The sequence below is a fragment of the Colossoma macropomum genome, unplaced genomic scaffold, assembly GCF_904425465.1.
Source record: "Colossoma macropomum unplaced genomic scaffold, Colossoma_macropomum, whole genome shotgun sequence".
NCBI classification, from domain to species: domain Eukaryota; kingdom Metazoa; phylum Chordata; class Actinopteri; order Characiformes; family Serrasalmidae; genus Colossoma; species Colossoma macropomum.
In genome coordinates, this window is record NW_023494786.1 from 19,934,849 (window position 1) to 19,947,064 (window position 12,216).

Sequence of the window (12,216 nt, forward strand, 5' to 3'; positions counted from 1 at the left end):
TTATTTTTTTCTATCATACTATCAGGGACTAAAATGGTCAAGGTTTTTAACATCATCTCAACATTGGGCCTCATTCAGCAACATCTTCCAAAGTTTTTTCTTAAATTTGTTCTTGAGAAAGAAACCAAAAAAAAAGTCTGTCAGATTCATGATGTGTTCTTAAACCACAGAATTGTTTTCACCTTTGTGTAACTAAAATCCACTCTTACACATTGAAAATATTACATTAAAAATCAACTACATTTTGAGTAAATATGAAATTATCACCAGCACAGATTATACATATGTAAACATTTTGCAGGGAGCAATTTGCTATTTTCTTCCAGCATGTCGTTTTTACAAAAAAGTGGTACAGATTACTGGAATTCAAATTTTGAGCTGCATGTGTTTATCATATACAGCTGCTTTTTCTATTACAAATTACAGCAGCTGTGAAGCTGTCAGACAACATAGACCATGTATGGGAAAACCTGTAGGCCACCTAAGGGTAGGAATCCCAGTTCGTAGCCTATAGGAGATAAGAGCTCATGGTTCTGCGAGAGGGAGAGGGGTCCTCTGTGGGAGAGAGGACTGGGCCAACTCTATTTTAGGGGCTTTGGGCCTGAGAAAAACCCAGCCGAGTGGCCATGTAAGCTTGGGTCATTTGTCTGTTGGTGACCCTGAAATAAAAGCATGTCCAGAGGGAGAACATTTTCCCGCAAGCCAAACTTTAGCCACAGATTTCTATAGTTCTGTATGGTTTTCATCTTGCTCAGGGCAAAAAGCAGAAGACTTTCATATATACAGTATATAGTTCATACATACATATACAGTATTTCTTCTTAGGATGTATAAATGGAAACATAGCCTACCTAAAATAAAGGATGGACTAAAAATGAAGAAATTCAGCTTGTAATAAAGTTACTGTAAGTTACTTTTGGTCAGTTTAGGCCTAAGCCTAGAATGATTCAGCAAGTGGCATTGCAATTTAGTCTGAGACTAGGCATCAACTATGTCCAGGGAACCTCCCTTTATATAAGAGTTACAGTAAGAATAGCAGAGTTTAAGACCCAGTGTACAGCTGAGAAAGCTATACAGGCCTGTTCAGAGCACGGCAACAACACAACTCATATCTCTCCCTTCCATCATCCTCTGATACAGGAAGTGTGTGAATCAGTGATATGAGACAACACCACACAGCCTGTGCAGGAACAGACAGAGTTAACATTTGTGTTAAGCAAAGTATAGAAATTAGATGATGCAGTTTTTTTTTTTTTAATTCACTGAAGCATTCAATTTGTTCATAAAAATATTCACTTAATATAGTAACCTTTCCCAAATATGACAACCTGGCGCATTACACAGAGAACACATGGACTAAATGACTAAACCTCAAGTGCTATCCCTTCCACTAAAAGGAACAAAAGGTCTTCTATTGCATTTGAAACTCATTTGCTGGGGCCTTACACATCATACTAAAAGTCTTCAGTTTTCAGATGACTTCCCAGAAAACGTCACAGCACAGAGAACTAACAAATCCTCAAACACAGCCTTTGTCAAACCATGATTACCATCAGCAGCACAGACACATGATTTTATGCACTATAAATGATACTTTCTACAAAAAAGAGTTACTGCAATTAACCAGTAAGCACCAGGAAGTTCTTACATAAGCTTTCATGTCCAAATATAGGCAATCTTGTCCTCAGGATGTGCTGTACGTATGATGGAAAGTAAGGCGAAGGTGATGAATCTTAAAAGGAAAGACATTGTAGGAGCAGAAGGAGCTGAAGGCAGACATGAGGAAGAAGAAGTGATGGAATTAGCAGTCCCAGTGGAGTCTGGTACTGAGTAGTATTCGAGCTTACTGATATTTACGTTCATTTAAAGTGTAGTGGATTAAAGCTGGAGAAAGTTGGGTCCTGGCTGAGTCTTCCTGCCAAGAAGTTACTCCATACAACTGCAGCCAGCTCCAAGTCTTGTTAATGCTAGAAAAACTAGAACAGACTCACGAGTTCTCTCTGTCGCTCCAGCTTTCCAGGAAAACATGATGTGTTTGAAATCGCATCATCACTTTTCCACTGGAATCACAAACCTCTTCATTCATTCAGCTTCTTGTGTACTTGAAAAGTTCTTTAAAGTTTGTCACTTTTACTTTTTCAGAGCAATGAGTCAACCAATGTGAAATAAAGTCTAAGGTAGTGCTCTAGTTAAGCAATAAACAAATGGGCACAGTAGGTCATACAAATAATATTTATGTACCGACTTAGAAAAGCATGTGCTATGTGAATGGAAAGTGCTGCAATGTTTGTGAGGAACAAAAAGAAGTAAATGCAGTTTACTGTTTTGTGCTGTGGTTCTCAACTTAAAGTTGCTTATTTAATTCAATACAGTGTAAACACATCAGTTTTCATCAGGTAAAAACTGATATTTCATTCTGGTGTTTAGTACAGTACTTTGTACCAAAAGGTGGTCTGAGACCTTTTCACTGATTACATTGGTTACAGCTACAGTAGTTCAGGTGTTTCACAACCATTTCCATAGACAAACACTGGCAGTAGAATGAGTTTTACTGAACAGCTCAGAGATGTTAAACGTGGCACTGTCATAGGATGCCACCTGTGCCACAAGTTAGTTCATGAAAGTGGAAACATGTTCTCACACGTCACTATCTGGCAGTCTGATGGACAAATCTGGGTTTGGTGAATGCCAGAAGAACGATACCTGCTGGAATACATAGTGCCAACAGTAAGATTTGGTGGAGGGATAATGGTCTGGGGCTGTTTTTCAGGGTTTGGATCTGGCCCCTTAGTTCTAGTGAAGGGGAATGTTATTGCTACAGCACACAAACTTACTGTAGACAATTACATGCTTCCAACTTTGTGGCAACAGTTTGTGGAAGGCCCTTTCCTGTTCCAGCATGACTGTGCATCTGTGCACACAGCTGATCACAGAGATCCATAAAGACATGGTTTGACGAGTCTGGTGTGGAACTCGTCAGTGGCCTGCATAAAGCCCTGACCTCAAAACCTCTGAACATCTTTGAGATGAATGTGAACGATTGTGAGCTGGGCCTTCTTGTCCAACATCAGTACCTGACCTCACAAATGCTCAGTGAGCACAAATTCCCACAGACACACTTCAAAACCTTAAAAAAAAGTCTTTCCAGAAGAGTGGAAGTTTTTATGCCCACAAATGGGGGGAACCAACTCCATATTCACACCCATGGTTTTGGAATGGGATGTCCAACAAGCTCATATAGGTGTGATGGTCAGGTATCCACATTCTTTTTGCCATATGGTGTATGCTGCCCTTCAAAGAGACACAAACATTCAAACAAGTAACTGCCCAAACTCACCTTAACTGCCTTCAATTTTTTTTGTCATGTGCATCTACATTAAATCTAGGTCATCTAGAAGATAGGTTAGATATAAGATAATCCACTCGCATAAGGAAGAGGAAAGTAGACAGAAAATAAGTGAAAAAAACAGGAGTTTCCAAAACTTGAGTTCATAAAATGATTAAAGAGAGAAAATGGTAGTCTCAACCACTGTGCTAGACCTGGTAGACCACCAAAACTGTCACCAACAGCAAGATAATGAACCAAGCACACTGCTGAGAAGATCAAGATCTTCTTATCAGACAGTAAAGCTGCTGGTGTTCTCAGACCAATGGACAGACCACCCCACAGCCTAGACCTCAAAATCATTGAATGTGTTTGGGTTTCAGTTACGTTGAAAAAAACTGAAAGCATGTCACCTAAAAGAATGGAAGCTGTAATTAAGGTAAAGGGTGGACACACTACATACTGAAACAACTGATCTTGATGATTGACAGTGACAACGTTCTTCAACCTTTGTGCAACTGAACAGAAGAGATGTCTACTCACAGTTCATTCCTGCGCAGTACATATTCACGTTTTAGTGATCATAAAGATTAAACACACACATATACAGTGCATGATCCACACATATGCTCCTCTTCTTTCTAAGTACCATGATATATGAATTCTAAGACCAAAGCATGTTCTGGCAAATTCAATGGAATGTCAGGCAATCATGGTCTGCAAAGATAGCCATCAGACTCTTCTCATCAATAATGCATTGAGACAGGATGGGGCTAAGCACCCTAGAGTGCTTTGACATGGTCCAGACATGCACTTATACACATTCCAAGCATGAAGCAGTTCATAAAGGGGCGCTCCAGATGCAGAGAGATGTAAAAGTCACAAGACATAAAGCTTCCTGTCACTGCTAACATCTCATGTGCTTCCTCTCCTGTTTCTGGGTTAATGTGCTGCTGGTGGATTATTAAGGTCATGCCTTGTTGATTACTCTAAAACATGTAGGACCATCAGGAGGGGTTATGGACTGCTTTTCAGGTGATCTGTGTAGGAGGTCCTGTAGGTATTCGGATGGATTTCGGGATTTTGGTAGGATGATAGTTTAGCCTTCAGCTGATACTGAAAGATACAGTGAGAGATCAACCCTGCCCACCCCCAACCCACTCACCCACTCCCCGCTCGTCAGCTTAACGCAACAGTGAAAGGAACACTCTTGGCGTCTGCTCCATCTACAAGATAACTCTTGTTCATCCTTATCAAGCATAGGTTTCTGTCAGGAAAGTGTGTCATTCTTTATTCTGTCTGTACTTTTGAATGAGCTCCTTGTCAAAATTATAATGTATTTATTTTTAATAAATGTTTTAACGTTTTAAATAAAGTTTCAGCCTCAGCATTTACATTTTCACACATTTCTTTTTTAGCTTTGTGATACAGAAGTGGGTTTAGTGGAAGACAGAAATTTGGACCCACCAGCAGGTCCTGAAGATTTAAGGGGCCAAATACTCAAAGGCAGTAAAAAAAAAAAAATTGGTGACACTTTCTATGAATACCATGTCTACAAGAAGCTACGAACACATGCATAAAATAGTATAATGCATTCATAAGTTAAGTAGTGTTCATAAGACATTAGAAAAGCTGTATTTGTCAGCTTGAAGTGAGGTATACTATACTAAAGACTTATCCAATATTAAGAGTGAGGCTTCAGATTGATGTAATTACTGAAGGATTTACTAAAACACTGCAACATAGAAAGTAGTTGCAGTGTTTCAGTAACACATTACAAGCTTCAATTGTCAGATTAGCAGAGCCATCAGTAGTATTTCACCCAACATGGGAAAGTCAGTGTACACCACTGTTAGTTTGATGCTAGTGCAGTGCAGTAATGTTACAAAGTGAAGGTTTCTTGTGGTTAATGTTAGAACCAGTGAGAGAGCAAATCACAATAATAACACTCTGCTAACTTGCCTCTCACTCTCCATACCATCGCACAGTAACGTCATGCTCAGGATGATATCAAAGGGGGTTTCTGGGGGAGCCTGAAGGGTACTTGGCTTGTTGTGACATAATTTTTAAAGTAATAGCTGAGGATAAGGAAAGTGCATTTGTAGTAATAACTCTGGGCTGGACAATTTGTTTAGGGCTGGCATCTGAATATTTTGTACTTAATCCCCGAAGGTGCAGCCCTAACAACACCTGTAGTGAGAAATAAAATATTGGAAATGCCATGGCATAAATAAACTTGTCTCACTTTACACTCTGCAAGGTGGGACTGACATGTTTGGCACTGACAGTATAACATAACACTACTTATAATTCATTATGTTAGCAATTTATAATGCATAATAAACAAAGAAAGTGTAATTCATTTTTATAAATATTCATAGCCATGTTTATAATGCCTTGCGAATGCATTATAATATGTTATGAATGTGTTTTAGGTGCTCATTGCCATGGTATTCATAGAAAGTTTACCAAACAATTCTCCAGGATTGTTGTTAGATGGATTTGGTAACACTAATTTTAGGATGATAAACTGAACCCAAGCATGATCACTCTGATTCTAGCACGATATCCCAAATCCTGGCATGATGAGTCTAAAGCTAGCATGATAACCCAAACCTTTGCTTGATAATCCTTAGCATAACTCTAACCCTAACATGATAACTCTAACCATAGGATATTAACTCTAAACATAACTCTAAATCTAGCATGGTAACTCTAACCTTAGCAAAACTTTACCCCTAGCATGATGACTCTATTCCTAGCATGATGACTCTAACCATAGCATATTAACTCTATACCTAGCATGAAAACCCTAACTATAGCATGATGACTCTAACCACAGGATATCAACTCAAACATAGCATGCTAACTCTAAATCTAGCATGATAACTCTAAATCTAGTATGATTACTATAACCTTAGCATGCAAACCCTAGTCCTGACATGGTAACTCTAGTATGATGGTTACCAACAAGGGCGGGTGTGGGCCAACATCTGCTTCCTTCGTGACAGATAGCCAATCACTACATCTTGCTGCTCATGCAAAATTTAGCTAGCTAGCGTCTGCACAGACAGGGTGAGAGGAACTAAGCTATTCTTCTCACCCAATGAAGCATGCAGTTTTGAAGTCTGTGCAGGACTGATATAATCAGCCATTTTATCAGCCCACAGCATGCAGTACCCTCTGAGATTTTCCTCACTTTTGAATTCCTCAGTTCCTATGAGAAAACACTCCACCTCCCATCTGCCAGACCATAATGAAGCTGAAGCTAATGAACAGCAGCCTTGCTAAATGGATTTTATACTGCCCTGGTGAACCAATCACTGTTAGCAATAACAGACACAATTACAGTGACCATGTAAGTGATACAGCTCTGTCTACTCCAGGATGAGTAGATGGGAAATCATTCCTTCTATTTGTTTGTCTCCAGTGACCCATTCCCCTGCTCATCTCTCCATTTCTATTTAAGATATGGTTCTGTATTGTCCTACTTTAGATAGGTAGCAGTCAGAGATGTGTGCAGTCACTGGGAGTCCATACTGAGACAAGATGAGGTGCATACCAGACTTATAGAGCGCTAAGGAGCTGATAAGATCAGATGCCTGGCATGTGGCCTAGCGCCCTATCAGACACACTTCACACACAAACAGGCGCAGCGGCCTTGAAGAACCAACACATTGTCATGGACACGGAAAGATCTTGACAGAAGAGAAAGCCTCTTTCAAATGTTTTCACTTTTGCATAATGAAATGATTAAAATGTACACAAAGTCATTCAATGTTTTTATGTGAACTTCTCAGTTCTAGAAACTTAGTCAAAATTATTCATAATGGTCCTGATAGGAACCAGACATCTGAAGAGTTTAAGACAGGGGTGTCAAATCTTAGTTGCAAAGGGCCCCTGTGGCTGCAGGTTTTCGTTTCAGTCAAAATCAATTGTTTAAAGACTGAGAGCAACAAGTAGAATCAGTTGTGATCCAGGGTGTTCGGAATGAAGACCTGCAGCCACACTGGCCAGGATAAGACTGGACACCACTGGTTCAATGCCTCTAAAAGCTCCCTTACATAAAGTTGCTGCATGAAATGGTTATGAATATATTGCCTGAAGGCTGAGACAATGTTTATAACAGTTTTGTCATAAAATATATTGTAGGGTAAAACAGTCCGCAAAGAAATTTGGAACCCCTAATGCATCCTAATGCATCCTCAACAGAGAACACACTTCTGCACATTTTAATGCACAATTACTGTTTATTGGCTGAACTGGGGGAAAAATAAAACATAAAATATTTTATATTTTATTTATATTTTATTTTTCCCAAATATGTCAAACTCAGCAAATTAATAAAAAATTGTGGACTAAAATTTGCCATATTTAGGTTTGTTCTCTGTAGAGGATTTGCTTCCTTATTTACATACATATATACATATGTAATTTAACTGAGGGTGTTTAAACCTTTGCATACAACTGAAGAGGCATTTATCGCCTTAAAATCAGGCTTAATACATACTAAGCCTTATTATTCAGTAACTACAGGGACTGAGACTGCAAACTGGCTTAGCTATTCTTAGGTTATAGAAGTGTGTAATAAAACTTTGGGCCTGGCCATTTAAAGGGTTAAACTGAATTTAAAGCTCATTTCAAACATCAACAGAACCCTTTTATCAACAACAGGAAAGTTAATTTACAGTTGATTTACTACAAAAATAAATTAACCACACACAATATACAATTAGTAAAACAAATTCAGGTTCAATCCTACAGCTTCAGTGATTTTACTGCACGTATCTAATGCATTTACAGTCCCCAGTCCTTCTGAACAGAGCGCTACTCTTAATGACTTCACTGGACAGTTTTTTTGGTAGAATATTTACTCTTCCTGAAACTTTATGCAGTTTTAGAGCGTAATAGAGCATGATCATCATTAACTATTGACTAAACAAGCTTCCTCATACGTTTGTGCACAAAGCCCATGGCTTATAAATGAGGAAACCAACTTTATTCTTTTTATCTAATGATTCTGCATTGTCTCATTGTTTCCAAGTGCTCTCAAACTGGATATGTTGACCTATGAAGAAGAGAAATGCTCAGATCACGTGTGCCTTCTTCTGCTCTGCAGTTTCCTTGCAGCAAATGTGCTGACTGCAGCATATAAACGTAACAACCAGAAGTGTTTCCTCGAGACTTTGCAGCACTTCCTCAAAGTACTGGAAAAGAGTTCCCTCATTGTTGTTGTGTAATTAAAGAACATTAGAAAAAAAACAACTTTCCTACAATGTGATTCTAATAATGAAAAAAGTAATGCATTGAATTTATTTGATTCTAGTGTATCAGTACATTGTATACAATATACTGTATTATATATCATATTGCTGCTGTCCTTTTCTTCTATTTTCATATTTCTACATTATTTAAGCTCAGCAGCTGCCCTTTATGCTGAGTGGAAATTTCATGGTAAATGAACAGAACAGAAATGCTCCAAAATTGCTTGGAATAAAATCTCTTGACATTAACTTGCGTTAAAAATAAAGAACGTGTTTTTCTTCTCCTCTACAGTTACCATATTAGAAAATGTAGATACGTTTTTTTTTCTTTGGAAAGTGATGATATAATATAAATCACATATTATTATGGAACCATATTCCATAGACTAAGTACACTATATAATACAGTAAGTCTATATATTATATAGACATAAATATATTATGTAGACTTATTTTTGGCAATAATTATGCCTGTTTACTATGTTTTATTCATGTGGAAATGACGTACACATTTGAATTAAGCAAATTCAATGCATTTTTCTCAGTGTAGATACTCAGGCTACAAGTCTTGCAAATTCATTATCAGAGCCCACCTATTACTCAGACTGGGAAAAAGTGTTTGTTAGAGTAAAGCAGCCAATGTTCAATCCTCACTTTCTTTTCTCAGCTCAGTGTCTGAGGCTGGCTAACTTGTAATGTCAGTAATTGTGTCATTCGAGGTGCTGCTGCACACTGCAGCATTGTTGCCTTTGCACTTACAACACATTACATAATAAATGTGCAGCCCATATGCTTGGCAGGTTCACAGCACTCACACAGCTCCAATTACACCGTGTTCTCCGCCAGTACAGCACAGTTTTACTCCTTCAGATATACGAGAGACCAACCACACACACACACACAGGGGACCACTCAGTACAGTGGTAAGTAGCCAAAGGACATTGTGAATTTTCCCTTCTGTGCTCCCACAAGCTCTCTCTCTCTTTCTCTCTCTCTCTCTCTCTCCTCTCTCTCTCTGTCTCTCTCTCTCTCTCTCTCGCTCCCTCTCTCCCCCTCACTCTCACACCCAATCTGCTGGAAGTCAATCATACTATAAATAAAATAGCACGTTCTTTCATAAGAGCGTGCTTTCTCTCCCTCCATCCCTCTCTTTTTCTCTTTCTCTACCTCTCTCTTTCTCTCTCAATTTGCTTATTTCTCACTCTGTCCTTCTTTTTGTGGTTTTCTCTGAGAGCACTTTCTATTTCTCTTTCTTTCTCTCTCCCTCTCTGACTCAGTCCCTCTCTCTGTTTTTCTCTCTCTTGCCCTGTCTGTCTCTCTCTCTCCCTCTCTGTCTGTTTTTTCTCTCTTTTTTCCTCTCTCTCTCTCTCCCCTCTTTCTATTATCGCTGTTTTTTATTCATCTTTTTCTCTGTTTCTCTCTATTTCTGTCATCTTTCTTGTCTCTTTTCCTGTATGCTCTCTTCTTCTATCTCACTCTCTCGGCCCTCAGTCTTTCTCACTCTAATTTTCTTTCTTTCTCTTTCTTTATTCCACTCTCTCGCTCTCCTCTTTCTCCCTCTTTTTCCCTTTCTCTCTTTATCTCATTATTGCTTTTTCTTTCGTCTTCTCACTCTTTCTCTCTTTCTGCCTCTATTTGTTTATTTATATTTTCAATTTTTGTCACTGTTTCTGTCTTTCTCACTTTCTATTTCTCTTTCTTTTTCTCTCTCTATCTCTCTTTATTTGTCTACCTCTCTTTTCTCTCCCAATGTCTGTTTCTGTCTTTCTTTCTTCTTTCTCTCTCCCTCTCTGTCTTTCTATCGGTCTCTGCCTTTCTTGCTCCTTCTCCCCCCTCTGTCTCTCACTTTTTGTCTTTCTTTCTCTCTCACTTTCTACTTATCTATCTCCCTCGATTACCTCTCTCTCTCTATCTCTCTGTCACTCTCCTTTCTCTTACTGTCTCTCTCTCTCTCTCTTTCTGTTTCTGCTACCTCTCACGTGAGGTTTTCAGCTGAGAATCACACTTTTTCTTTTGCATCCATTCTGACAGCATCAGCAGAGCTCGGCTGATATTTGAGTGGACTCAGGCATTTCTTAGGGCAGTGAGGAAACCAGCAGCATGCGCCGTGAGAGGAAGTGCTCCCCATACACAGACTCTGAGCAAAACCTCCGCACTTGTTTTACATACGCAGCAAGAGTGTGCACTTTCAGCATGAGAGCTTGCTTTTTTCCTCTCTCATATTCTCTTTCACTGTGCTAAGCTGCAGCATTCTTTACATGTCAGCTCCCTTTATAGAGCTCTACTGCCACCATAACTGACCATCATCTCCACAGAAAAGCACTGCAATTAAAATGGGATGGTCTGGAGCAGCCACACATGAGCCTAAGGTTAACCTTGCCCAATGCCAAGCACCCACTAGAGGTGTAGAAAGAACCCCAGGATAGAACTGAGGAGCAGTGGAACTATGTTCTCTAAAGTGATGGAGCTCCATCTAATACCTTTAGGTATATTATTATTGCTGAAAAAGTGCTCTTCAAGAAATTGGGGGTGTTAAATGTTTGGTGCTATGGTGCTGATTTATGTGCTGCTTTTCTACACATATGCTACAATCCTTATTTAGTACTTTCTTCAGAATCAAACAGAAATGTATTAAAACAAGTATATTAAAATTAGTGGTTAAAGCAGTATTTCTCAAACCTGGTCCTGGAGTGCCCACTGTCCTGCACATTTTGTTGCTTTCTCTGCTTCAACTCAGTAAGAAGTCGTTAATGATCTGATTTGTTGAAGCCGGTGTGTTGGGAGCAGGAAAAACACTAAAATGTGCAAAAATGTGGGCCTCCAGGACTCCCACTTCCATATAGGTGCACTTTGTAGTTCTACCATTACAGACTGTAGTCCGTCTGTTTCTCTGCATACTGTGTTAGCCCCCTTTTACTCTGTTCTTCAATGGTCAGGACCCCCACAGGACCCCCACAGAGCAGGTACACTTTTAAAACAGATGTATTAAAAACAAACACATTCTGTCTCTAAATAGACACATCAGTGTGTTCACATCACTTTTTAGAGCATATTATTTGGGTGGCGGGTCATTTTCAGCACTGCAGTAACACTGACGTGGTGGTGGTGTGTTAGTGTGTGTTGTGCTGGTCTGAGTGGATCAGACACAGCAGTGCTGCAGGAGTTTTTAAACACCTCGGTGTCCCTGCTGGACTGAGAACAGTCCACCAATCAAAAATATCCAGCCAACAGCGTCCTGTGGGCAGCGTCCTGTGACCACTGATGAAGGACTAGAGGATGACCAACACAAACTGTGGAGAAACAGATGAGCTATCGTCTCTGACTTTACATCTACAAGGTGAATCAACGAGGTACTAGTGTCTAATAGAGTGGACAGTAAGTGGATACAATATTTGAAAACTCCAGCAGCACTGCTGTGTCTGATCCACTTGTACCAGCGCAACATACACTAACACACCACCACCATGTCAGTGTCACTGCAGTGCTGAGAACGATCCACCACCCAAACAATGTGGTGGTCCCGTGGGGGTCATGACCACTGAACAAAAGGGTGAAAAGGGACTAACAAAGTATGCAGAGAAACAGATGGACTACAGTCTGTAGTTGTAGAACTACAGAGTGCTCCTA

At 39.5% G+C, this 12,216-nt stretch overlaps 1 protein-coding gene across 2 annotated transcripts in view; it reads right to left on the reverse strand.

The window, feature by feature from the left end:
• zgc:153184 (uncharacterized protein LOC751652 homolog) overlaps window positions 1–12,216 on the reverse strand; it is a 29,464-nt gene that overhangs the window by 16,465 nt on the left and 783 nt on the right. The gene's annotated exons all lie outside the window — the stretch shown is intronic.